Source organism: Hyperoodon ampullatus, assembly GCF_949752795.1.
Source record: "Hyperoodon ampullatus genome assembly, chromosome: 1".
NCBI classification, from domain to species: domain Eukaryota; kingdom Metazoa; phylum Chordata; class Mammalia; order Artiodactyla; family Ziphiidae; genus Hyperoodon; species Hyperoodon ampullatus.
In genome coordinates, this window is record NC_136914.1 from 205030469 (window position 1) to 205057634 (window position 27166).

A 27166-nucleotide genomic window follows, 5' to 3' on the forward strand; every position below is an offset into this window, starting at 1 on the left:
GATTGAGAATTGAATAGGATGCCCACTATCATCTCTTTTATTCAGCATTATAATGGAGGTTCTATCCAGTGGAAAAGACAAGAAAGAAATCAAATGTATAAGGATTGAAGAGAAGGAAATGATAAAGCAGTTGTCTATGTGGAAATGTAAACAAACCACTAGAATTAATAAGTGAACATGGCAAGGTCACTGGATACAATATGTATGTGCATATATAGATACACACACCATATATCTATATTTTGTATATTTATATAAAATTCTATGTGATGATAAGCTAATAGAAAATAAAAAACATAAAAAAGGTTCTGGGTATAATAGCATCAAATAATATCTGATAAATAGGTAGGTAATATAATAAGGTAATGAACAGAGTAGTACACAACGAGCAAGGCCTTGATACAGAAGACTGTGAAACGTTGCTGAGAGAAATTAAAGAAGGCCTAAATACATTGAAAATAAAACCATGTTTATGTGGTTAATTCTCTCCCAAACTCATCGATGAATTCAAAACAGGCCCAATAAAAATTCTAGTGTACTTTTTCTGTGGAATTTGACAAGCTGATTCTAAAACTTATAGAAAAATGTGATGGACCAAAAGTATAAAAGACAATCTTGAAAAAAATAAAATAAGCTGGAGTAATTACACTACCAGATATCGACTTATTTAAAGCTGCAGTAATTAAGACAGTATGGTATTAGCACAAAGATAGAAAAATAGACCAGTGGAATGGAGCCCAGAAGTAGACAGATATATATATATATATATATATATATATGTATATAGTTGCTTGATTTATAACAAAAGTAACATTGAAATGGTGTGATACAGAGGGTGTGCTTTTAAAAAAATGTAACTTGGTCTATTGAATATCCTATTATTTTTTAAAAGAAGTTTAACTCCTATCTTACTTCTACACAAAACCATTCCTGAAGAATTACAGATATAAATGTGAAAGTTAAAATCATGAAGCTCCCGAGCAAAAACATAAGAGATTATCTTCATGGCTTCTGGATAGGCAAATATTTCTTACTAGGCCACACAAAGTTTTTTGTTTTTTTTTTTTTCGCACAAAGTTTTGACCATAAAGGAAAATATTGATAAATTGAACTTTAAGTAACTAAATAACTTCTGTTCAACAAAATCATTATAAGAGTAAAAAGATAAGTCACTTAATAAGAAAAGATGTTCGTAAGATATGTGTTACAGAGGACTCATATCTGGAATATATAAAGAATGCCTATAAATCATTAAAACAAACTGATAACTTAATAGAAAAGTGGGCAAAGGACCTGAACTGACATTTCATCAAAGAAGATATCTAAATTTCCAGTAAACATACGAAAACTTGATCAACTTTATTAGTCATCAGGAAATGCAGGATGAAACCACTCTGAGGTGCTTCATATAGCCAACATATTAGCTAAAATGAGAAATAGACAATACCATATGCTGGCAAGGATGTAAAGTAACTAGAACTTTTGTACACTGCTGAGAGGGATGGAAACTGTTATAACCACCTTGAAAAACTGGCAACAACGACTAAACCTGATCATATCCGTAGCTTATGACCCATCAACTCTACTCTTAGGTATATATCATACAGAAATGCACGCATATGTGCACCACAGGGCACGTAAAGGAATGTTCATAGCAATAAAAGCCGCCATCTGGAAGCAACTCAAATGTCCATTAATAGAAAAATGGGCCAATAAGTTATGGAATATTTATACCATGGAGAACTATACAGCAAAGAGATTTTGCTGCTATAAGCAAGCAACAAGATGGATTAATCTCATAGATTGTGGAGCCATACAAGCAAGTGTACCTCTGTTGATATAACGTTTAAAAATGGTCAAAAGAAATGAATGTTAATAGAAGAGAGGATAATGGTTACTTTTGGAAGAGAGTGGACACATGGTGGGTTTCTGAGTGGCTGCTAAATGTTCTTTCTGTTTATGTCAGAAGTAAATACAGAGACATACTCCCCCGTGAACTCTGTGTATGTTGACTTCAATATATTGTCTACATTAAATTATTTTGTAATGTTAAGGAGGCACCTTGATTTAAGAGAGGATTCATGGCTGCTCTATTCAGCAGCACACAATTTTTTCAAAAAATTAACCACACATACATACACCCACCCAAAAGAAAAGTGTGTTTGCTCCATGCTGTGCTTTTTCTTCAGGCCAGTGAATCCTCATTCATGTTGGGGGATGTTGAGTAGCTTTGGCGACCCTTTTGGGGGCTATGGGAATAGGCTTTGACTTAGGTGGTTGCTGTTTTGCAGCTGTCTGGTGTGGTTTTTAAGAGCCCTCATGCTGGGCTTCCCTAGTGGCGCAGTGGTTGAGAGTCTGCCTGCCGATGCAGGGGATGCGGGTTCGTGCCACAGTCCGGGAAGATCCCACATGCTGTGGAGCGGCTGGGCTCGTGAGCCATGGCCGCTGAGCCTGCGCGTCCGGAGCCTGTGCTCTGCAACGGGAGAGGCCACAACAGTGAGAGGCCCATGTACTGCAAAAACAACAACAAAAAAAACAAAACAAAAAAAGAGCCCCCATGCTGGCTTCAGGCAGACCTGAATTCTGCGCTCTACTACTTATTAACAGTGTTATTTTGAGTGAGTAGTTTGAGTCCTGAAAGCTTCAGTATCCTTATCTGTGAAATGGGAATAATATTAATGCTTGTCCTCTAGGGTGTTGTTATCAAATGAGGTAGCCCATGAAAGTGCTTCGCACAATGGCTGGCATATAGCACGTGCTCAGGAAGTGACAGGTTTGACGGTGGGGACAACAGTTTCTTGACATACTACTGGCTACGGAGGGGGCGGGGGGCTGTGTAAGATGCCCACAGGGTATTGAGAATGAAGAATCACAAACACAGGACTGTCAGGCTGGTTCCTTCTGCTCTCCTGTTCAGTCTCCCATCTCTTCCTTTGGGGCCCCCTCTGTGCTCCCCCTCCTCTCCTGTTTCACAGCAGCGCAGTGACTTCTAGCCACATTGCTCCCTGCCTGGGTCCCGTGGTCCCTCCCTTTCTGTCTGAATGGTATGTATGGTTGCAGTGGAACCAGTCTGGTTCTATTTTTATCAGCAGAAACCAAAATCATTCGATAAGTGCTTTGTTGTGGTCAGACCATCCCAGGGGCTTTGACGCGGAGACAGGGCACTCAGAACGCTTTGTAAACGCTGGGACCGTCTCCTGCTCAGAGGGAGGTGAGATTGGCTGCAGGTCCGTAGCCTTACGGGCTCCACTGTTTCTCAGTTTCCCCTGGCAGGGAGTGCGCCCACGTCCCGGAATCACACAGCCCATTATCTTTCCCCCTCTCCTTCAGCGGGAGAACCAATCGCGTGTGGCCCAAGGGAGCAAAGGCATCAGAGCAGCTTCTCTTTATTTGGAGTTAATAGTTTTATGCCTCCTTGGTGGGATTTCTACGTCCTAGAGAAATAGGAGCCCTCACTCCCTCTGAGCTTTCAGCCTGTCCCTTCGGTGTGGGGATAGGGAAGGCAGATGTAGAAGGAACAGGGATTGTGGGGAACACGAGTCTGCACTGAAGCCAGACTCACCTCTGGGGGTGGCAAGTTGGGGTTGTTTGCAGTGCCCGGCATGGGTGATGGAGAGAGGTGATGGCAGCTCATGTTCCAGAAAAAGCCATGGTGTGGCCAATTAAGATTACCATTGATACCTAGTCTAATCTGCTACCCCCATCCTCACAGCCACATCACTTTTTTTTTTTTAACATCTTTATTGGAGTATAATTGCTTTACAATGGTGTATTAGTTTCTGTTTTTATAACAAAGTGGATCAGCTATACATATACATATATCCCCATATCCCCTCCCTCATGCATCTCCCTCCCACCCTCCCTATCCAACCCCTCTAGGTGGTCACAAAGCACCGAGCTGATCTCCCTGTGCTATGCGGCTGCTTCCCACTAGCTATCTATTTTACATTCGGTAGTGTATATATGTCCATGCCACTCTCTCACTTCACCCCAGCTTACCCTTCCCCCTCCCCGTGTCCTGAAGTCCATTCTCTACGTCTGAGTCTGTATTCCTGTCCTGCCCCTAGGTTCTTCAGAATCTTTTTTTTTTTTTTTTTTTTTTTTTAGATTCCATATATATGTGTTAGCATACGGTATTTGTTTATCTCTTTACATCACTTTTTCTTTTGCTCACATATAGAGACTTCCTCTGTTTCCCCTGCCTGGAGGAAGAATGTGGTTGACCAAGGAAAGGCTGTTGGAGAGAGGTGCACTTTGAAAAATAAAGGTTCTCTGGCAGAGACCAGCAGTAAGGTCCGTGCCTGCTGTAGTTTATGCAGATTAGGGAAATTTTTTCCCTTCTCTATGGGTGTTAGAAAGAAGAACTGCTACCATTTAGAATCCCATACTCTACTGGGACTGAGGAAGGCTCAGAAAATGCTGGGATTTAGAGAGAAGAGCTTCATTCTCTCTCCTCTTGAGGGAGGCTCAGTGATTCCAGAAGCCCAGAGGATCTCCTAGGACAGAGGTGCTGCTGTCCTTTTATGGACAGTGAGGCTGACCTGTGCAGTAACACATCAATCCCATCAACTCAGAGAGTTGTCTTCTCCATTTGCTTGCTTACCAAGACCCGTTTCCTGATGCAGCGCTGCATTTTACGGTCTTTAAAGACCTTGGGCATAAGCATTTAAAAAACAAAACTGCTGGGCTTCCCTGGTGGCGCAGTGGTTGGGAGTCCGCCTGCCGATGCAGGGGATACGGGTTCGTGCCCCGGTCTGGGAAGATCCCACATGCCGTGGAGCGGCTGGGCCCGTGAGCCATGGCCGCTGAGCCTGCGCGTCCGGAGCCTGTGCTCTGCAGCGGGAGTGGCCACAACAGTGAGAGGCCCGCATACCGCAAAAAAAAAAAAAAAAAAAAAACTGCTTTTGTCTGGACACGAGAGCTATTTTTGTCATTGTAAAAATGAGTGAGAATGATTAAAGGACTCCTTATGGAGAACTCCCAGCAGGACTGAGAATGGGCTTGGCCTTAAGGAACAAATAACACATATATAAGCTGCGTGCTTTTCCCAAGTGTACATTGTCCACCTCTCTGACCAATTCAGGATACTGACCTCTGCCTGGCCCTGTCTTTTTTTTTTTTTTTTTTTTTTTTTTTTTGCGGTATGCGGGCCTCTCACTGTTGTGGCCTTTCCCGTTGCGGAGCACAGGCTCCGGACGCGCAGGCTCAGTGGCCATGGCTCACGGGCCCAGCCTCCCCGCGGCATGTGGGATCCTCCCAGACCAGGGCACGAACCTGTGTCCCCTGCATCGGCAGGCGGACTCTCAACCACTGCGCCACCAGGGAATCCCATGCCTGGCCCTGTCTTGAGTGCCTCTGGGTCCTGCTTACCTCCCCAGGGTTTAGCTGTGTTCCCCTTCAGCCTTTTAAGTCCATCCCCAGGGTTCTGCTGTGCTGGTAGAGGTCATAAAGGACAGCCTGCAAAACCCAGAAATCAGGGCTTTACCAAATCAGTGGGTCACTACCAATAAATTGTTATGTGCGTGCATCATACAAGATAAAGAAATCAACATCAAGGATCTGGGAAGCCAGACTCAGATATCACATGGCATCCAGTTGGGCATGAAAAGTGTAGAGTCTGGAGGTGATTATAGAGAACTAGGCAAGGGCAGCAGTGTGGAGGTCAGTGGAGTGGAATGAGGAAATTCTCATGAGAGAAGTGGTACAGCTGGGAACCGAGTTGACATATGGATTCATTCACTTCACAGCATCTTCAGGGTGTCAGGCTGGGGTGACACAGTCGTTAAAACCCTAAATATAGCCCCACCCTCATGTTATTGACTTTGCACTTTGAGATCTATCAGTGTCTTCCTTTTCTTTGATCCTGACATGCCTCATGGGTCCAAAGGAAGGATCTTTAATGAAAGAAACCTCAGTTGGAAGAGCACACAGGAAGTGAATGAAGATCAGATTTGCCTCTTAGGAGTTAACAAATGGGATAGACAACTCCATTATCCTAGGGTTGATTATTCATAGTGGTGTTTCTATGCAAAGTATTTAATTATAGGCCACTCTTCTCCCTGTCCCATTTGCTACCACCTTCATTCCTCCCAGCCACCCACTAAATATTACTTACTTTGTCAAGGAAGGCAAATCCATGCTAACAGTAGCCGAAGCTCATTCAAGCTAATTTGTTGCAGAAAACACCACCATTCAGGATATAAAGAAAAAATAAATGCTTTGATTAGTTACCATTTGGGATTATACACCCTTCCAGGTCTTCTCCATGGTATGAATAACCAAGCTTTGACAGTAAAAGCCAAGTTTTTTTTTTTTTCTTCCATGTTTAAAATATCAATAGGTTCCTTGAACATACATAATCCCTGCCCCACTCCAGAGGCAGAAAATTGAGAGTTGGCTTTATTAAAAATTGCAGTGTTCGCTTTGCCTTTAAATTGCTGTGTTTTCCACAGATACTATGTTTGTGTTTGGGTGTCAGTGGGGAGACACGGGTGGTAGAAGGAGCTTTTTTGCTTACATGCCAGAGAAAAAGCAAAATAGTTTGGAAAGTAGTTCAAGCCTGGGAAGTCAGGCTTTTAGTTGGAATTGGCAGTTCAGGAAAATGATAGATGAGCTGAATTATTTTTCCCAGTAAGAAAGTGAAACACTTTAACAGAGTAGGCATTCTCTTAGGGGTTCAAAGTATAGAGTATTAAGAAACGAAGTTAAGTATGACTTACACCTTCTACTTCTCAGGAAATGTGATGCTGTCTCTTGGAACTTCTTGCTACCTTTCATTAATACATTCTATTTTCCTTCCACATACATATATAATAAAGAGAACCGTAAAGTAGTCATCGGCCTGGTCTAGGTTTTGGGTCTTTGTTCATTGTGGCTTTTTGAGTAGAAACAAATGCATGCTTAAATTCGTGTTCCCTTTAAGAAAACCCACAATATAAATATTTCGAATTATAAAATATGTGGGCTTTGAGATCCTGTGTATGGAGGAGGGAGGGGTGGAGCAAATAGTGAACTTATTTGTCAGTGCCTTGGTGTATTTCACTGTTCATTCACAGATCATTAGCTACTTGGTGGAGAACCTAAAAGAGAGAAACTTTAAATTGCACATTGAATTATCAATTTGAAGTGAACTGGTAATGAATCAGTGGAGGAATAAGATTCGATTTACATGTTTAATTTGGTTTTGTTTTGTTTTTTTAAAATTTTTATTTTATATTGGACTATAGTTGATTTATAATGTGTTAATTTCAGGCATACATCAAAGTGATTCAATTATACATATGTCTATTCTTTTTCAAATTCTTTTCCCATTTAGGTTATTACAGAATATTGAGCAGAGTTCCCTGTACTGTACAATAGATCCTTGTTGGTTATCTATTTTATATATAGTAGTGTGTATATGTCAATTCCAAACTCCCAATTTATACACAAGTTTAGTTTGTGTGCAGTTTTTGTTTAAGCTGCATGAGCCCACCTGTACAGGTGTCAGGTTAAGTCACAGAAAGCATCAATCTAAGATGCAGAGGTTGAAGCCAGGGCAATAAGAGAGAAGGTGAAGGTGGAGCAAATAAAGTGTAACAGTAAGCAGAGTAGAGAAACCAGGACTCCTCTGAGTTTCCCCACCTTTACACCTTTGTGCCCCTCTTTGCAACACTCTTCTGCTCTATTTCCTATTAACCTTCTACCCCATTCAAGGTCATTTTCAACATGTCACCTTCTGAAATGAAGCCATGTGTGATCACTACCCACAGCCAATGAGATACTGCCTATTGCCTTTTTTGACCACCCCCCAGCCAAAATGCTAATTTTAGCATAGTACACAATAGTAAGTTTGGGGGTTAGAAATATCAGATTTTTGTTTCTGCAACAGTACCTCCTAGCTGTATGATCTTGTATGCTTCTTTACCTTGCTGGACCTTTCTCTGAAAACTGGTTAATAGAGTGTTAACTCATAGAGTCTTTGTGCGGGTTAAATGAAGGACCCTTGAAAAATATTCTTAGCATACAGCTTGGCACATAGTAAGAACAAGGATTATTAGCTATTATGATTGTGATTATGATTTTAAAGCTGTTTTTATAGATCTGGTTTAGTTACAAAAATGTTTTATAAATTGGTTTTGGAGAAAACCTGCTGGAAACTTCCATTTGGAATAGAAGGGGCTAGTTTCAGTGCTTGGGGAAAAGCAATATTTTCCTTCAGCTCAGACTGGAGAAGTGCTGTCTTGGAAGAAAAGGGGGCTTGGGAAGTTTATGTTCTTACTTCAGAACTCCAGAATCAGCATCTCCAGAGCATGTAGCATGGGGTATGAATGGTCTACCAAGATTTCCAGGTGATTCTTATATAAAGTTGAAATCCACAGACTTATTTGTAAATACTGTTCTCTCAGTGGTCTCATAACTAAAAGGCTGGGTCTTAAATATAAATGATTTCAGCAAAGTGATTGTGTAACAGGAGTATCTGAAGTTGAATGTGTTTTTGAAGAAAGCCTACTTTTTTGACCTTCTAGTCTATAGAGGAATAGTTATTCCTATACAGAGCCCTTTGGGCATCTGTAGTGGGCACTAGCAGTATTTCCATTTTCTGGTTATCTTTACTATTTACAGATAATTTCCTTCTTAGTCTTCACTAATGCTACTTACTGTCTTGCATATTCCCTATGAAATGTCTCGCGTATAACAGGCCAAGTTCACACTACTTAGGACTGAATGTCCTCTACAAGATTATAAATTTCTTGACAGTAGAAACCATATTGCTCAATTCCCAGTCTCAGAGGCACCTTTCACACTGCCTTGCATGGTGTGAGGCTCAATTAAATAAATAACTGATCAATCAATTTTACCTAGCAGTCTACATGTCAGAGGTGGAAGATCAGACATGGGCAAATCAAAGCAGACACAATACACAGATTCATGATTATCTTGACTTCTGGGCAAAGCTGGCTTTTGATGTGATGCCTTATATCGTGAAGCCACATCCCAGGATATTCTTATAATTCTGCCATTCTTCCTTCTGGCTAATCTTGACAATAGGAAAGAAGTTCACAATTGTCCATTGTCGAGGGCCTAACACACTATGCTAAATATTTTATGTACGTCATTTCATTTAACTCCCACCCAAACCAATGAACCAACCCAGAGATATTAGTTATTATCTGCTTTTGCACCAGGTTCAGAGAGCAGAGCAGGTTAGCCCCACAGTGAGGTTTGAAGTCATTTCTGCTTGATTCCATGTCCAGTGTTCTTCTACTACCCCAGTGGTTCTCAAGTGTGGTTCCTGAACCATATCATCAGCATCACTTGAGAACTTGTTAGAGATGCAAATTCCCAGACCCACCCCAGAATTTCTGACTCACACACTGTGGTGGTAGAGGGGCCAGCAATCTGTGGTTCCACAAACCCTACAGGTGACAGCACTACATCGGCTGTTTCTCAGAATACTTAACTTCCTCTAAGTCCTTGCTAGTCAAGGTGTGGGCTGCAGACCCAGAAGCATTGGCTTAATTTAGGAGCCTGTTAGAAGTACAGAATCTCACACCCTCACCACACCTATTAGACCAGAACCTGTATTTTTTTTTTTTGTGGTACGCGGGCCTCTCACCGTTGGGGTCTCTCCCATTGCGGAGCACAGGCTCCGGACGCGCAGGCCCAGCGGCCACGGCCCACGGACCCAGCCGCTCCGTGGCACGTGGGAGCCTCCCGGACCGGGACACGAACCCGCGTCCCCCACATCGTCAGGCGGACCCTCAACCACTGCACCACCAGGGAAGCCCCAGAATCTGTATTTTAATAAGGTCTTTGGTGATCCATGAGCATATTCAAGTTTGAAATGCACTGCTCTGAGCTATACTTTTTCTCCCCTTAGTCTTAAATTGGCCTAGTCTAGATGTCCACGATCCTTGGCGTCTGCATTAAACCGTGAGGCAGGAACAAAGAGTGAATGTCCTCTCGTGTTTTACCTTGGGACTAAGTTGAGAGCTGTGCTTACTCCATTCTGATCAGATTCAAGTTTCCGTCCCCACATGCTTGCCTCTGTAGCCTAAATGCATACACACAGTGACACCACATACTTACTTGTTTCCCTTTGACGTCACCTTAAGCTAGGCACGATGACCATGGAGTAGCTCGGGTTGTGCTAACATGTTGTAAACTAGTAGGGATGGCAACTCTTGCCTGTTAATGAGGAGAGAGGATGGCTAATTCCTGCTCATTTCTACTCCAGAAACTAAATGTACACCCTGAAAGCAGCAGCTCATTGCTCCACAGTTGATGCTAATTTCTTTCCAACTCTGTAAATAGGTGGTGTTTAGAAAGCCTAAAATGTAGACTCTTTAGGGGGAAAGACACATACCTTTTGGGAGCTTAGTGTGAAGTTAGCGAAGTTACGAAATGGATATTTGGGGACCTCACCTCTGACAGAGTAGTGGGAATTAAAGGCTCTTCAGAGAAGGATATTAACAAATGTTATCCTGATTCCCTTGCTATGATCTGTCCCTGGGGCCACATCCTTCTCTCCTGCAGCCCTTGATTTCCCATTGAGTACAGGGACACTGACCCGTCGTGTGAAGGCTGCACCTGCATTTCACGCTTCATTTTACTTCACGCGAGTTCTTCAGACTCACCATGGCCACCTCCTTGATGGAGGGCTACCAGGCACTAGCAGTTTACTTCTGTTCTGCAAGGAACTGGAGAAAAATAGTTTTTCTTGCTGTAAACACTCTAAAGGTGAGGTGCTGACCCATGTGCGCACATTAGAATAATCTCGGTGCTTGTCCTAAGGCCGATTCAGGGCTCGGCTCTCTGAGTCAGAAATCCCAATTCTGTATGTCTGCGGTGGGACCTAGGAAGATGCAGAGTTTAACAGGCATTTCAGAGGATTCAGATGGTCTTATCCAAGGTGCCACTCTTGGCTAACAATTATATCATTGACAACTGTGGGATTTTACGAAGATCGCTGAATCTCTCATGTGCCCTCAGCTGTATATTGAGAGAGTTGTGATGGATGATTCTGCTCTATAATAGTTTTCTCGGAGTTAGTTAACTCTTATTTCACGCAGACACATCTATTAACATCTGCAGTGTACCAGATACTGTGCTGAATGCCGGGGAAAAGAAAGAAAAGTCAGATACAGTCACTGTTCTCAGAGATGTCACAGTCTGCTGAGGACACAAGCATACAGAGCAATAGGTGGCAATAAGCCTACTAGCTGGTATAATAGCAATAGGACATAGGACCCAAGAGGGTCCAGAGCTGGGAAAGGTGACATGGAGTGAATTCCCGCTGTATTCGGATAGCTCTTTATATTGGGTTCTGTAGGGGTATCTACAACAAGGGGAGACCAAGAGTCATAGGGAACTCTTGGTCATATGGGAAGGGCAAGATGGTCCTAAAAACGTCCAGTCTGGTGGAAAAGGCAGATCCCAATATTTAACTAACTGAGTTTCCTCTGACAGATACGGGATTTGGTCTCTATGAAACAAAAAACAAACACAAAAAACTGTCAAGAACATTCATGCTGCCAAGAGGGAATCTCGAAAGGGACTCTGGGGATTTGTGTCATTTCCAGGAAACATGGTGATCCTATTATTAAAAGCTTAGAAGAGACGTGGTTCAGTCCATTGCCTGGAGGTTTGAAGGCTATCCATCCCATTTTTCATTACCTAATAATAAATATCATAGTGAAAGTCACCTTTAACACTTAAATATTGCTAGGGTTTTATGGGATTGAATTGAACGGACTGCCGTGTTATATGAAAGCCGTATAGGTGAGGCGGTTTTATAATACACGCTTCGTGAAGCTGTATGAAGCGCCTGTACACCGCCCTTTAAAATGAGAGCGTTCAAGCATGGTGCTTGGGCATGAAGGGGCCTCTGCTTGTTCATTAAACCTGTTGGTAATGTTAATTTTTAAGGAATAGGAAGAGGAGGCTTGAGGCAGTTCGAATGGGATTTGTTCCTGGGAGGGGTCATCTGCCGGGAACTGTCACTTACATCAGCAGGTCATGTGGGTTCTTTATGTAGATTCTCCAGCCTGAGATGGAGTTGGACATCACCGGGAAGAAAATAGACCAGTGCCAAGACTCATGAGCCAATAGGGGGCTGTTAGGTTAGTAGAGCTGTTCAGGCTTCCCTGATGGTAGTGGTCTGTGGGACCTGTTTAGACCAACTATATAGTTATGAATTTTCATGAAGAAGAGGAGTTTATTAGACTGGTCACTTTACAAGCCAGGTGGGAGTCAGTTTTGCCCTTACTAGTATCTTCCGCTTAGTATTGTCATCCTAGTTTTTCTTGGCATGGCTGGGGGAGGCTGGAGCCAACCAGTGCTGGCCATAGCTCTTTTATTTTATTCTTAGTGAGGTGAAATTCACATAACATAAAAGTAACCATTTTAAAGTGAATAATTCAGTGACATTGAAGACATTTACCATATTATACAGCCACCACCTCATTCTAGTTCTGACACATTTCATCACCCCCAAAAACCCTGTAACCATTAAATTGTCACTTCTTGTTCCTCCCTACCCAGACCCTGGAAACCACCAACTTGCCTATCTCTATGAACTGGCCTGTTCTGGATATTTCATATAAATGGAGTTATGCAATATGTGACCTTTTGTGACCAGCTTCTTTCACTTAGCATAATGTCTTTGAGGTTCATCCATATTGTGGTATATTATCAGTACTTCGTTCCTTTTTATGGCTGTGTAATGTTCCATGTATATGTCCCAGAATTTTCTTATCCATTCAGTTGTGGATGAATGTTTGGACTGTTGCCACGTTTTGGCTACATTCTGTGAATAGTGCCTCTGTGAACATGAATGTACCTGTATCTGTTTGAGTGTTTGTTTTTGATTTGTTTGAGCATATACCTGCGAGTAGAATTCAGGTGTATTATTTGTACAAGATATTCCTTGCCCCCCACCCTGCCCCTGGGGTTCTCCCCCTGGGGGCATTCTATACCTCACATTAGTGGGAGCAGGTGTGGCCATATGACTTGCTTTGGCCAATGAATGCAGTGAGAGCAGAAGTGACCAGTGACCCTTGTGATCAGAAGCCTTAGGAACCATTTAGAGGCTCTGCCGTGACTCTTTTCCCACATCCAGTGGTCCTGCGGGGATGCAGAGGTTGCTCCTTCAGGCTGAGTTCACAAAGGCAGGTGGCATAGAGAAAGCAGTTGGTCTTTTTTTTTTTTTTTTTTTGCAGTACGCGGGCCTCTCACTGTTGTGGCCTCTCCCATTGCGGAGCACAGGCTCCGGATGCTCAGGCTCAGTGGCCATGGCTCACGGGCCCAGCCGCTCCGTGGCATGTGGGATCTTCCCGGACTGGGGCACGAACCTGTGTCCCCTGCATCGGCAGGCAGACTCTCAACCACTGTGCCACCAGGGAAGCCCAGCAGTTGGTCTTTTGAACTCCCTCTGAAAGACACTAACTCGGACTTTGGGGGTGTGGGGATAAAAAGATGGGGGAACTCTCCCTGCCATGAAAGAGCTTACAGTTTTACTGTAATTTAAGCAGGTAGTCATAGCTCTAAAAAGCACTACAGAGGGAAAAGGGAGGAGTCCACGGAGCTTTCTTAGAGGATGTTGGGTTTGGCCTTAAAGGACAGATAGGGTTTAGGTGTATAGAGTGTAAAAAGAGCTTTCCAGGAAGAGGAATGGGATTAGCAGTGGCCTTGGAGGTGCCAAAGTAAGATGTTTGAGGAAGAGTGAATTTTGGGTGACTCTTTTCAAGTGTTTAGGCACCCTGGGGACATGGGGTTGGAAAGTTCTGTTGGAACCAGTGAGTGAGAGACTGTGACCTCCAGGCTAATGAGTCTGTTCTCTGTAATCTGATGTTGTGTATCCCAAGCATGCATGATACTGGATGACTGACCCACTGCTCCTTTCCTGTGCTTTAGGGACCAGACACATCCTTCTACAACAGTGGATATCAATCTTTACATGTTTTTTACTTCCCACATCTCAGCTCTGCGATCTGAGTGACTCGCCTCCTTCTTCAAACTGATCCTCTGTGTTTGTCACCATCTTAATTGAGAATAACTGTTCTCAGCCCTGTGGGGAACAGAAGGGAAAGAAAAACCCCAACATTTGGGTTTGCCAACGTGCGTCAGAAGTTTCCAAACAATAGTTCTCCTTCTTACTTTCTCCTCTAATGGTGGTGGGGCGGTGTGTTCCTTTTGGATTTCACAGTGGAGCAAAAACTGAAGCTTTGAAGTCAAGGAACTAATAAATGAGCTAATAAATGGAGTTGGGATTTGAATCTTGTCTTACCCTGTTTCTCCCATGCCTATCCTAGAATCTGGCACATAAGCGAATGTGAGCGAATGATTGGCCACATGACCGAATGACTAAATGAAAAATCAAGGGATGTTTGATTCCAAGTCTAAATGTGATGGGATTCTGTAAGGAATCTCTCTACCACCACAAACACCGAAACAAATACTGTGGAGCTGTGGTGAGGGTGGTCAGAGGGTAAGATGGCACAGCTCTGGTGGGAGTGAGGGGAGCCAGTTTCACGGGGCTCCTGGATGGAGGGGGCTCAGCCAAGAGAATATTCCCATTTATCTCGGGTCCTGAAACAGGAGGGAAAGGGGCCGGGCACAACCTTTAAAAGTATGACATAGCTATAGAACATGACAAAAACTAGTTAGAACCAACTATATCCAAGATGGTGGAAGATTTGATTTCCAGTGGACCTTGAGCATCATTATACGCTCATTGTAATACATCAGCATAAGCTAAGTAACACACCCACCAGCGCCATGACAGTTCCGAGGCTGACCATAAAAGGCCGAAAAGTGGGCAGTGGCCCAATTCCTGGAAATCTCCACCCCCTTCCCCCAAATAATTGGAATAATCATTAGCCTGTGAAATTACCCAGCCCATAAAAACTAACCACCGTATCAGGGCCTTTTGCCTTCTGAGATGGCCCACACTCTGCCTGTGGAGTGTGTTTCTCTCTAAATAAATCCACTTCTTACCTATCACTTTGTCTCTCACTGAATTCTTGCTGCAATGAAACATAAAGAACCTGAGATTCATTAAGTCCTGAGACCAGGTGTGTGATCTCCATTAAAAGACCCATCTGAGGTGCACAGTTTCAGTCCCGCTTCTCTGGACAGACTTCTGGGTGCAGGGAAGTCCTTGGGCTGATCCTATTCAAGTATATTGTCAAGGGCATTTTCTGGCCCTTGGCTGTGGGCTTAGAGCTCTTTGAAAACCGTAGCTAGGAAAGGGGGGAAAAGTGAAGAAAGCAAGCTGAAATGTAATTTCCTCTTTAATACAGACTGTCATTTAATCTAATATCAGAGAGAATGATTAGATCTTAAAAGCCTATAAATTACATTTGACAACTCTCTGGTATGCCTCTGCTCCCTCAGCAATCATACACCACAACAGTGGGCTGTGGCTGAGAGGAGCTCTCTCACTGTAGTTTGTTTATTGGCTCTTAATGAGAAGCGATTAATCTAAATCACCATAGGGGTGGATCCTTCGCGAGCTTTGGAATCGGAGATGACAGTGGACCTTTATGACAAATGTGCTGCTCCATCCTTAACAACAACACCAAGTTTGTGAGAGTGTGTGTGGTGCTTTCTTCCTTTGAGCAATGGGGAGAGAAAACACACAGACACGCACACAGAGCAGCAGTCACTGGGGCAGAATATAAAACTGCAACCTTTGGGTACTTCCGTCTCTCGCCCTTTCAGTGTTTCCTCTCCTGCCTCTTCCCAGTCTCCCTGACTGCGGCAGCTGGGGCTCCTCATTACGTTGTTACCTGGAAGACCCTCTTCTCCGTTTATGACAGTTATTGTGGCTTTTTCTCCCCTGCCTGTCTGGGGACCGCCCGGTGCAGGATGATGGATCATTACAGAGAGTACCTCCCTGGCAAAATTGCCACCTCTCTGTCCCCTCCCATCCTGCATCACGTTGGGAAAGAGAGGAAGCACCACCCATCAACCCAACACCCTGAAAACCCAAAAGGAAAAAAAATATACATTCTGCCAGGGGCTCTTTTGTTTGGGGAGAATGGGGTCACATTTGCAACTGAAGGGATGGAAACCAAAGGGGGAGAGTGGTGGACAAAAGTCTCTCCTGCTCTCTGTTTGATTCTTTTCTGCTCCTGTGTTTGCACTCACTCCCTTGCTGTGTTCCCTTGCTGTGTCCTCTCGCTGTCCTTCACCGTGTCACCAATACAGAGCACAGCAAGGATAGGGCACTCAACTTGGAAGGTCAGGTTCTGAGTTTGAGCCCCAGTTTTCATACTTGGTGACCAGCTGTGACCTCGGCAAGTCACCAGGTGCAGGCTTGGCATTTCCTTGCCTTTGGAATGGGGTGTGGTAGGCAGAATAAATGGGCTCCTGGAAACATCCTAATCCCTGGAGACTGTGAAGGGGGAATTCAAGTGCTAGATGGAATTAAGGCTGTTCGTCCTGGGATGTTAAAATATTTGACTCTTATTGTGGCTTTCTCTCCCCTGCCTGTCTGGAAACTGCTTGGCACAGGATGGCGATCATTACAGAGAGTACCTGCCTGGCACAATTGCCAGGGGAGCCCTCTGGATTCTCCAGGTGGGCCATTGTATTCACAAGGGTCCTTAAAAGTGCTGTGGACAATGACTGTTGACTGCTGCATCAGTAAACAAAGGATGTTGTGGTCATCGAGCCACTGCAGCCAATCCCAACTGTGTACCCTGAGGTGATTCAGGTTGGGGAAAAACAGGATACTGGCCCTAGGTAGTTCAGGTGCATATCAAGTGAATGATTTTAATGAACCCAGACTCTTGTATCTTCCCATATATAGAAAAGTGCTAAATTCATTTACTTGAGATGTTTGTTTTTTCTTTTCTTTTCTTTTTTAAATATCTTTATTAGAGTATAATTGCTCTACAATGGTGTGTTAGTTTCTGCTCTACAACAAAGTAAACCAGCTGTACATATATATATATATATATATCCCCTTATCTCCTCCCTCTTGCATCTCCCTCCCACCCTCCCTATCCCACCCCTCTAGGTGGTCACAAAGCACGGAGCTGATCTCCCTGTGCTATGCAGCTGCTTCCCACTAGCTATCTATTTTACATTTGGTAGTGTATATATGTCCATGCCACTCTCTCACTTCGTCCCAGCTTACGCTTCCCCCTCCCTGCGTCTTCAAGTTTATTCTGTACATCTGTGTCTTTATTCCTCTCCTGCCCCTAGGTTCTTCAGAACCATTTTTTTTATTTTTTAGATTCCATATATATGTGTTAGCATACGGTATTTATTTTTCTCTTTCTGGCTTATTTCACTCTGTATGACAGTCTCTAGGTCCATCCACATCTCTACAAATGACCCAATTTCGTTCCTTTTTACGGCTGAGTAATATTCCATTGTATATGTGTGCCACATCTTCTTTATCCATTCATCTGTCGATGGACACTTAGGTTGCTTCCGTGTCCTGGCTGTTGTAAATAGAGCTGCAATGAACATTGTGGTACATGACTCTTTTTGAATTATGGTTTTCTCAGGGTGTATGCCCAGTAGTGGGATTGCTGGGTCATATGGTAGTTCTATTTTTAGTTTTTTAAGGAACCTCCATACAGTTCTCCATAGTGGCTGTATCAATTTACATTCACATCAACAGTGCAGGAGGGTTCCCTTTTCTCCACACGCTCTCCAGCGTTTATTGTTTGTAGATTTTTTGATGATGGCCATTCTGACTGGTGTGAGGTGATACCTCACTGTAGTTTTGATTTGCATTTCTCTAATGATTAGTGATCTTGAGCATCCTTTCATGTTGCTTTTTCTTTAGCTAACAGTAATCTCTTAATGTTTGGACTGCCTGGTTTTTGTTGTATAAACTCCTATACATCCTGGCTCCTCCCTGACCTTTTCACAGCAGTCCCTCTGAACTGAGAGGCTGCCTCCCAGGCTTAAGTCCTCAGCAAGTCTGTCAGATAGACATAATTCTCAACTTTTAGGTTGTGCTTTTTTTTAGTCAACCGTTTGTAAGAGGGAAGAAGGGTCAGAGTGATGTGATATGAAAAAGACTGGACTGGCCATTGCTGGCTTTGAAGATGGAAGGGGGCTTTGAGCCAAGGAGTTGGGGGTAGCCTCTAGAAGCTGGCAAAGGCAAGGAAACAGATTCTCACCTCGAGCCTCCAGAAAAGAATGCCACCCTGCTGACACCTTGACTTCAGCCCAGTGAGACCCATTTTGGGCCTCTGACATCCCGAACTGTAAAATAATAAAATTATGTTGTTTTAAGCCATTCAGCTTGTGCTAATTTGTTTCCAGCCACAGGGAACTAATACAGTGGGTAATAATGCCAGCCCTGCCTTCCTCAGGGAGCAGAGTGAGGCTGGAGGGGAAAATAGCTGAGGAAGGACTTGGCAAAATATAAAATGCAATGCCACGCGAAGGCCTGGATATTAACTTCAGCTGAGGGTGAAGGGATGCACAGCAGGTGTCTTGAGCTGGGGGTGGAGAGCATAGATCAGGGGTCTGCCCAGCTCCTTGCAGGGTCTGGTTCCTTTTCATTTTCACTCTTTCTGGGAGCTAAATGTCTCTGGTCTGGGTGAATGGGCTCAGTGCAACCATTTCCTTTCCTTAGGACGGTTCCTGCACTGGTGAGAGACTGTGAGGTACCACTGGCTAGGACAGCCTGGCTTTTAGGTGGTCCATTGGCTCCAGGGGCTGCTGCCTCAGAAAGTTGCCTGACTCCCTGTTGATCACATCCAGCATTTAGCTGTATGTGAGCCCATCCCTGCCCCTCGGAAGTGTGGGTGGTGATGGGTGTGAGGAGATGAGCTCTAACTCTAATTCATGTTCACATGCTCATCATTCTTATTGAGCCAGGAGGTGTTCCCGGAATGTAGTGACCTTGTTCCTTATGCTAATGAAGCTCTCCACTGCATAGTCTCTTCCAACCAGGCCAGGACACAGGACACTTCCAAGCATATTTACTCCCCTGATTGTTTTCCTTGGGATAACCTAATGCTTGTCTTGCCTCTCCTGACTAGAATAGTTGTTCCCAAATTGCTAATCCCAGTAGGGTTCAGTCCTTGAAAATTGCCTAGGTTGAAGACTTCTCATATGAAGAATTCAAGATCCACTGGGAAAAATAGGATTAGCAGGTGAACTTATAAACGTCCTTGTCGGGCTTCCCTGGTGGCGCAGTGGTTGAGAGTCCGCCTGCTGATGCAGGGGACGCGGGTTCGTGCCCCGGTCTGGGGAGATCCCACGTGCCGCAGAGCGGCTGGGCCCATGAGCCATGGCTGCTGAGCCTGCGCGTCCGGAGCCTGTGCTCCGCAACGGGAGGGGCCACAACAATGAGAGGCCCGCGTACCGCAAAAAAAAAAAAAAAAAAAAGTCCTTGTCTCTTTTTTTATAATGTTCACTGAATGAAATACTAAAGCTAGCACACTAAATAAATATTGTATCAGTGACAATCTTCGATTCTTAAATTAGTCATAATGGGTACAGTGCAGTTAATTTCCGTTTACCATCCCTTGTGCGCTAGAATCTTTTCAGGATCTTCCTCCCCCGCAGCTTCAACAAGATGCTTATAAATTAAGTTTCTTTTGTGGTAGATAATATGCATGCTGGTGAGCATTTTTTTCTTTATCTCTTCATGTAGTCATTGCCTTTCTGATTTTAGGATTCTGAGCAGTGATTCTTAACCCTGGGCTTCCACTGTGGTCCCACATGTGCACAGTAGGAAGTTGGATGCTTGAAACAGCAAATAATGTGGATGATCTTGATTCAGCTAGTTTGATATTTCTCAAAACCTTTCCCAGTACACCTGGTTACCAAATCCTATGCCTTCGTCCCATCTAACCTATGTCTCAGCACCCTCCATCTGATCTCAGGAGTACATGCATCTTTCTTTAGTGCTCCTAAGATGGACAGAGACCAAACAAATAAACCAGAGACCCTCAAATCAAACCATAACAAAACATTAAAAATAATTCAACAAAAGTAATGAAAATGACTTCCAACCCAATCCTACAGATTTCAAGTTTTTTTAAAAAAAATATGAGACTTCTTTTTCCTTCTCTCCCAGGGTTAGACTTGCTTTCTTAAAAATATTGGAGTTGAACATCTTGCAGAAAAATAACATGGCCATCAATTTATTAACTTATCTGTATTAGACTTTGACAAAGAGGAACTAGATTGACAGAGAGACTGCCCTAAGTGATAATTACCACAGGTAGGGCTGGTGATGCCTGGACTGCCAGTGGGCAGTGCTTGCTTCACATAAAGGTTTGCTGACTGCTGTTACTGAGGTGGAGACGGCTTCTCTGGACAGGGCCCTGGTAAGCCACAGATCCAATGCAGTGAACATTTGGTCAAGCAAACTTTGAAACCCTTGAGCGACCTTCACTCAGCCACATATCAGATATTGATCGAGTATGTGCTTCACTGAGCACAGCAAAGACCAGGGGATGTGAGATCAGTGACACTCTCTGTCTTTAAGGCACTTAGCATCTAGGTGGCAAAGTGAGATGAATACAAGTGAAACAAAATTTAACTAATATGTTAAAATATATAAAGTGTTTATAACTTTTCACATATTTTAAACATGAAGCCATAGTTCAGTGTGATCACGAATTTGCCAATGGAGTTCATGGAAGGTAGAGATCATTCCCCTGGAGGAGTTGAGAGGCTTCATGGAAGGGAGGGAATTAAAAAGGGCCTGCAAGGAAGGCATGGACCAGGGAAAATGCTAGGCTTTCTAGGTAAAGAGGAACACTAGCAGATAGGAATGTTAGAGGAGTGCTTGGCTAGGATATATGGTTGGGTTGTAGAGATCAAGCCTGAGAACAATATGGGGGCCCACTTATGAAGTGTCTGAGGTGCCAGACTTGGTTTTCATGACCTGTTGAGGGTACTGGAGTTTCTTACAGAGAGGAAATGCCATGATCATGATCAGAGCTGGGCCAGGGGAGAGCCACCATGCAGTGCAAGGCAGGCCAGATGGTTTACAGCATGGGTGGGGTGGACAACCAGGATTCCTGCTAGAGAGGAGGTCAGGACTAGCACTCCTTGAGCTGGGAAGTACTCTTGCTGCTTTCCCAGTGAGGTATGCTCAGTAGCTACCCTGCTTTCACCCATGCCTGTCCTGCACTCAGAGCAGTGCTCGCAGTGTGGACAGATACTTGTGCAGCTTCTCAGTTTTTCCACCGACAGGCAATGGGCAGCATAATCCTGTTGGGATTCTCGAAAGGGCTAATGGGAAAGTGTGTGTAGGTGTGGTGAGAGAGAGAGAGAAACATTTCACTTTTATGAGCAGGTAATATCTGCTCATTGCAGAATAGCAGAATAATAGGGAAAAAATAAAAAAGTGTAAGAAAAAAAATGAAAGTGACTCATTATCTTGCTGCACAGCAACGCCTACTGTTAACATGTAGTGAATTTTTCCTTCACGTTGTTCATTTGTGCATAAATATGGGCATGAGGTAGAAACAATTTTTAACAAATTTGAAATTACGCCTCATGTGTTTTCAGCCAGCTTTTTATGCACGGCTTCCACATATGATTATTTTTCACGTGTCATAAAACTATTTGAATTCATACATAATAGCTGCATAATATTCCATTGAGTGGATTTAGCCTACTTTATTTAATTATTCTATCAGCTCTTTGGTTTGTTTCCAATATTTTAGTGTTATAAATAATGCTGAGATGAACACACAGGTGCATAAGTCTTTTATTGGGTCCCTGATGGTTTCCTTGGACAGATTCCTAGAAGAGAAGTTACAGGGTCAAAGGTATGAATATTTATGAATCTTGTTCCGTATTGCTACATTGCTTTCAGAACAGTCATGCCAGTGTATACTTGCATCAGCACTGACTGTCTGCCTGTTTCACTCCAGTGTCTTGGCCATGGTCACCAATATCCTCCACATTGCTAGAGTCAGTGGTCAGTTCTCCAGAACTCATCTTACTGAACTGTCAGCTGCATTTGACACAGTTGGACACTCTTTCCTGATACACCTTCTTTCCTCAGTTTCAAAGTTTTGAGGACATCACACTCTCTGGGTCTTCCTTCTCCTTCTCACACTTCATTTCTGGTCCCTCCTTAAATCCTTGACCCTTAAACAGTGTGCTAGAGCCCAGTTCTCAGACTCTTTTCTATCTATATTTGCTGTCTCTGTGATCTCCAGATTCATATCTAAATGCTGTTCAAACACTGAAGTCTCCTAAATTCTTATCTGAAGGCCAGCCCACTCTATCTGCTGTCTACTCATCAGCCCCTCTGGATGTCTATGAGGCACCTGAAACCTAGCCTTTTCAAAATCATATTCCTCATCTCCAAAGCCCCCAGTCTGCTCCTCCCATAAGCTTTCCTGTCTCATAAACAAGCAATTCTGTTTTCCCACTTGTTCAGGCCAAAAACCTACCTGACCATTTGAGTTATATCCAATTTTTGATCATGATAAACAGCACTGAAATGAACATACAGGTATAAAACTTTTTATTTTTTAATGAGACCCCTCACTTTCTCTTACTCCCTACAGCTCATCTGTAAGCAGACCTTTTTGACTTTTCCTTTATCCCCACAGATGGACCACATCTCAGTAACTGAGACGGCACTCCATCATCAGCCTCTCCCACCTGGATCATTTCAGTGGCCTCTTACTGGTCTCTCTGATTCTTTACCTGCTATTCCCCACCTCCCACAATGCTCTGTTCAGCTGGAGTTAAAGGATCAAAATACAAGCCATAGCCTACATCGCCTTGCTCGAAGCCCGCCAATGCTTTCCACATCCCTTGGGATAAAGCCAGGGTGCTCATATCACCTACTGCCCCCATGCTCAACTCTCTACTTCCTTCGCTCTGTTCTAGCTCAGTGGACTCCTACATCCTTTCTGAAATGTCCCCTTCTCAGTGAGGCCTTTCCTGACCCTGCTACTCAAATTTCAGACCCTCCCCTTCAGTACTTCCTATCTCCTTTCCTGATTTATTTTGATCTAAAGGACTCGTCACCATCTGATAAGCTACATACTTTACCTCTTTGTTTGTGTATTGTCTGTTCTCCCCTCACTAGGATGCAAGTTCTCTGAGGGCAGGGTTTTTCGTTTGGTTTGATTATTGCTCTTATCCTAGTCTTTATAGTACAGCCTGGCATAAAGTAAAGACTCTGTAAATAATGGTTGAATGAATGGTGTTCATATGTCTGAATAGTTTTCAAATTTCCTTAGCAAGTTGTTTTATCTCATCTCATATCTAATTTTATATTTTTCTTTCTGCGTTTATTTTTATGTTTTATTTATTTATTTATTTATTTTATTTATTTTTTTGCGGTACGTGGGTCTCCCACTGCTTTGGCCTCTCCCGTTGCGGAGCACAGGCTCCGGACACACAGGCTCAGCGGCCATGGCTCACGGGCCCAGCCGCTCCGCGGCATGTGGGATCCTCCCAGACCGGGGCACGAACCTGTGTCCCCTGCATCGGCCATCGGCAGGCGGACTCTCAACCACTGCGCCACCAGGGAAGCCCTGCGTTTTTTTTTAAATTGTGGTAAAATACACGTAACATATAGTTTACCACCTTAACCATTTTTAGATGTACATTTCAGTAGTGTGAAGTACATTCACATTGTTGTACAACCAGACTCCAGAGCTCATTCCATCTGGTAAAACTATGCCCATTAAACAACAACTCCTCATTCTCCGTTTTCCCCCAGCTTCTGGCAGCCGTTTTTCTACTTTCTGTCTTTATGAATTTGACTAGTCTAGGTACTCTAATAGAAATCATACTGTGTTTGTCTTATTCACTTAACACAGTGTCTTTACGTTTAATCCATGTTGTAGCATGTGTCAGAATTCCTTTCCTTTTTAAGACTGAATAATATTCCATTATATATATATATATATATATATATATATATATATATACCACATTTTGTTTATCCTTCCATCAGAGGACACTTGGGTTGCTTCCACATTTTGGTTATTGTTAATAATGGTATTTTGAACATGGATGTACAAATATCTCTTTGAGATCCTGCTTTCAATTCTTTACAGCATATATCCAGAAGTGAAAAGGCTGGATCATATGTAATTCCATTTTTTTTTTTTTTTTGAGGAACTACTATACTGTTTTCCATAGCAGCTGCACCATTTAGAATTCACATCAACGATGCACAAGGGTTCCAATTTCCCTAAATCCTCACCAGATATATATTATATATATTTTTTGAAAAATGTCTATTCAAGTCCTTTGATCATTTTTTAATTGAGTTGTTTTTTGTTGTTGTTGATTTGGGATTTTTATATATTTTTTTCCTGATTGGCCTCAATGATTGTTGCTTTACTGGTGATGCTTGAGTTAAATTCTGAGGGACAGGTAGAAATATGCTTAATAAAATGGGTTGGAGTGGAAAGGTGGTAAGTCTAATCTTGGTGAAGAGAATGGCATGTATAAATACTAATGGGTGAAAGGGACTTGCATGTAAACATAAATATGAATTGATGTTCTACCTGAAAAATGCATATGTAGTTTACAAATTTTTCCCAAAATAAGATATATGTGTGTGTGTATACATATATATATACTTATAAATGCACAAATATTGTAACAAGGTTTCTCAGTAGCAGCACTGTCGACATTTTGGGCTAGATAATTATTTGTTGTCCAGTGCTGTCCTGTGCATTGTAATTATTTAACAGCATCCCTGGCCTCTACCCAGTAGATGCCAGTTACTCTCTTTCCTGACCCTAGTTGTGACAATTAAAATGTCTCCAGGGAGGGGGAATAGATGAAATAGGTGAAGGGGATCAGAGGTACAAAGTTCCAGCTATAAAATAAATGTCATGGGGGATGTAATGTACACATAGAGAACGTAGTCAATAATATTGTAACAACTTTGTTTGGTAACAGGATGGTATCTGGTCTTATTGCAGTGATCATGTCAAAATGTATAAAAATACAAATCACCATGTTGTACACCTGAAAGTAATATAATATTGTATGTTAATTATAACTCAATAGAAAAAAATGTTTCCATACATTGCTAAATGTCCCCTGAGGGCAACCCCCTTTCTTGCCAGCTATAACTTCTGCTATAAGAGGAGATGTTAGGTAGAGAGATAAATAGATAGATGGGCAGTGGGGAGCAAATACTGGTATATTGTTATACTGTGATTAAGACCCTTATCTGTAACAGGCTTTATTTGTGTGTAAGTCAATATTCAACAACATATCGATTACGTCAGTAGGTTTAGGGGTCAGCCTAAAGAATATCTCTTATATTCTTTGTGAGCTTGTATTGATATTATTGTTATTTCTTACTGAGCACTAACTGTGCTAAGAGTCTCCCATTAGGACTCAATTATACAGTAAATTATAGCATTTCTCCTTTTCTATTCAGAGGAAATCTACTTACTCCTATTCAAAGACTGTTTTCAAAGCACTGAACTACAATTTGTTTCCTTTGCATTTCTGGGATTCTGGCAGAGTGAGAGGCTGAGAAACCTATAGCTTTCACCCCATTTTATAGATTGCACACAGGAGAAACAGAGCATGGCAACTGAATAAACTAACATGTTCATTAATGTTACAATTTGGATATTATAAGACTCACCCAGCAGCAGGAAGGTGGGCATTCTGGAAAGATTTCTGGGGAGGATTTTGACATCTTCAATACTAAGTTTGACTGGTTTAGACACAAATAAGCTTATAGGCTTTTGAAAATCTAAGTTGCTGAAGCAAAGCCTTGCCTGATTCCTGACTTACATCTGTGTCTTTTGTAATTTGCAACACATCGTTAAAATTAGGGCCACCATTATTCAAGTTTCCCAGGAATTTCCTACAAAAAGAATTACGGGTCCAAAAAAAGAAAGAAAAAAAATGATATTGTAGCATCTGTATGTTGATAAACTCTAAAACTTGTCCACCTCTAATCTGAGATACAGACAATTCATGTACCATAAATGCCCAAATCCATAGAGACAGGCTGTATGAGGTTCTTACCCCTAAGACAGTGGTGTGTTTAATTCCTTCATGGGCCAGAGCCTCCCATTGAAGAGATGAGAGTGGTCATTCAAAGCGCAATGGTATTTAGTGAATTGACAATTACCTACTGATTGGTGTTCATTTTGGCGGTGTTGCTATTTGCTAATAGAGTATGTTTTTCTTAAAATGTTACTAGGGATGTAAAATAAGTGTAAATTGTAGTTTTGTTCTCCCTCATCCTTTCACGTTTTTTAAAAAATTGTGGTACTAAAATGTATAACGTGAGAGCCACCCTCTTACCAAACTCTTCCAATTGCACAGTGCAGTATTGTTAACTATAAGCACAAAGTTGTATAGCAGATCTCTAGAACTTGATCGTCTTGCAGGCCTGAAGCTTTATACCCATTGAACAGCATTTCCCCTTTACCCCCACCACCCATCCCTTTGGTTTTTACCTACAAAACTCAGGGAGCCAAGAGGGAGGCAAATAATCCCCAAATCTCCAACCTGCTTGGCATCACTTCTGACTTCAGTTGTGCTCTTATCCTGGGTGATTTATAGATCCAGGTTCATGTTTATTTAGCCATTAAGGCCCTGTGCTAAGCTCTTTAATCATTATCTCATTTAATCCTCATCTCATTTAATCCTCTCAAGAGCATTGTGAGTTAGAGATAATTATTATCTGTTTTTTTCATAGATGAGATAACTGATTGGAAAAACTGGGTAATATCCTCACGTTTACACATAAAGTAGCAGACTGAAGATTTGAACTCAAGACACCTTCCCCCAGAGCCTATGGCATTAATAACTCTGCTCAACCCGAAATGAAAGACCCCCTTCTCCTCTTCCAGCACGTGCATAAACCCACTGCAGATCTTGTGTCAGGACAAGCTAGATAAAGAATCAAAGCAAACTGAAGCAAAAGCAAAATAAAACAAAACAAAAAATCTCCAGTGGGGACTCTTCCCTGTTCATATTAGCAAAATCACATAAATGCAGAATTCACAGGTGTCTTAACAGGTATTGCCGTAAGTTTTATATGTATATACCTGCAATTAAAGATTCAAAGGCAAGGGTTGTAAACTTCTTTGGGTCTGTAGGATCAAACTGTCATAACTATGCCAAGAGTCACATTCCTATTTCATAAATTCAGTCCACAGACATATTGAATGTGAGTAAAAATTTTTTTGTAACAATCTCATTTTAAACGTTTTAAGGGGAGGTGTGT

General features: G+C 42.6%; 1 protein-coding gene across 1 annotated transcript in view; it reads left to right on the top strand.

Moving 5' to 3' along the window:
• SORCS3 (sortilin related VPS10 domain containing receptor 3) overlaps positions 1-27166 on the top strand; it is a gene marked incomplete at both ends in the record, with an annotated part of 605319 nt that overhangs the window by 289912 nt on the left and 288241 nt on the right. The gene's annotated exons all lie outside the window — the stretch shown is intronic.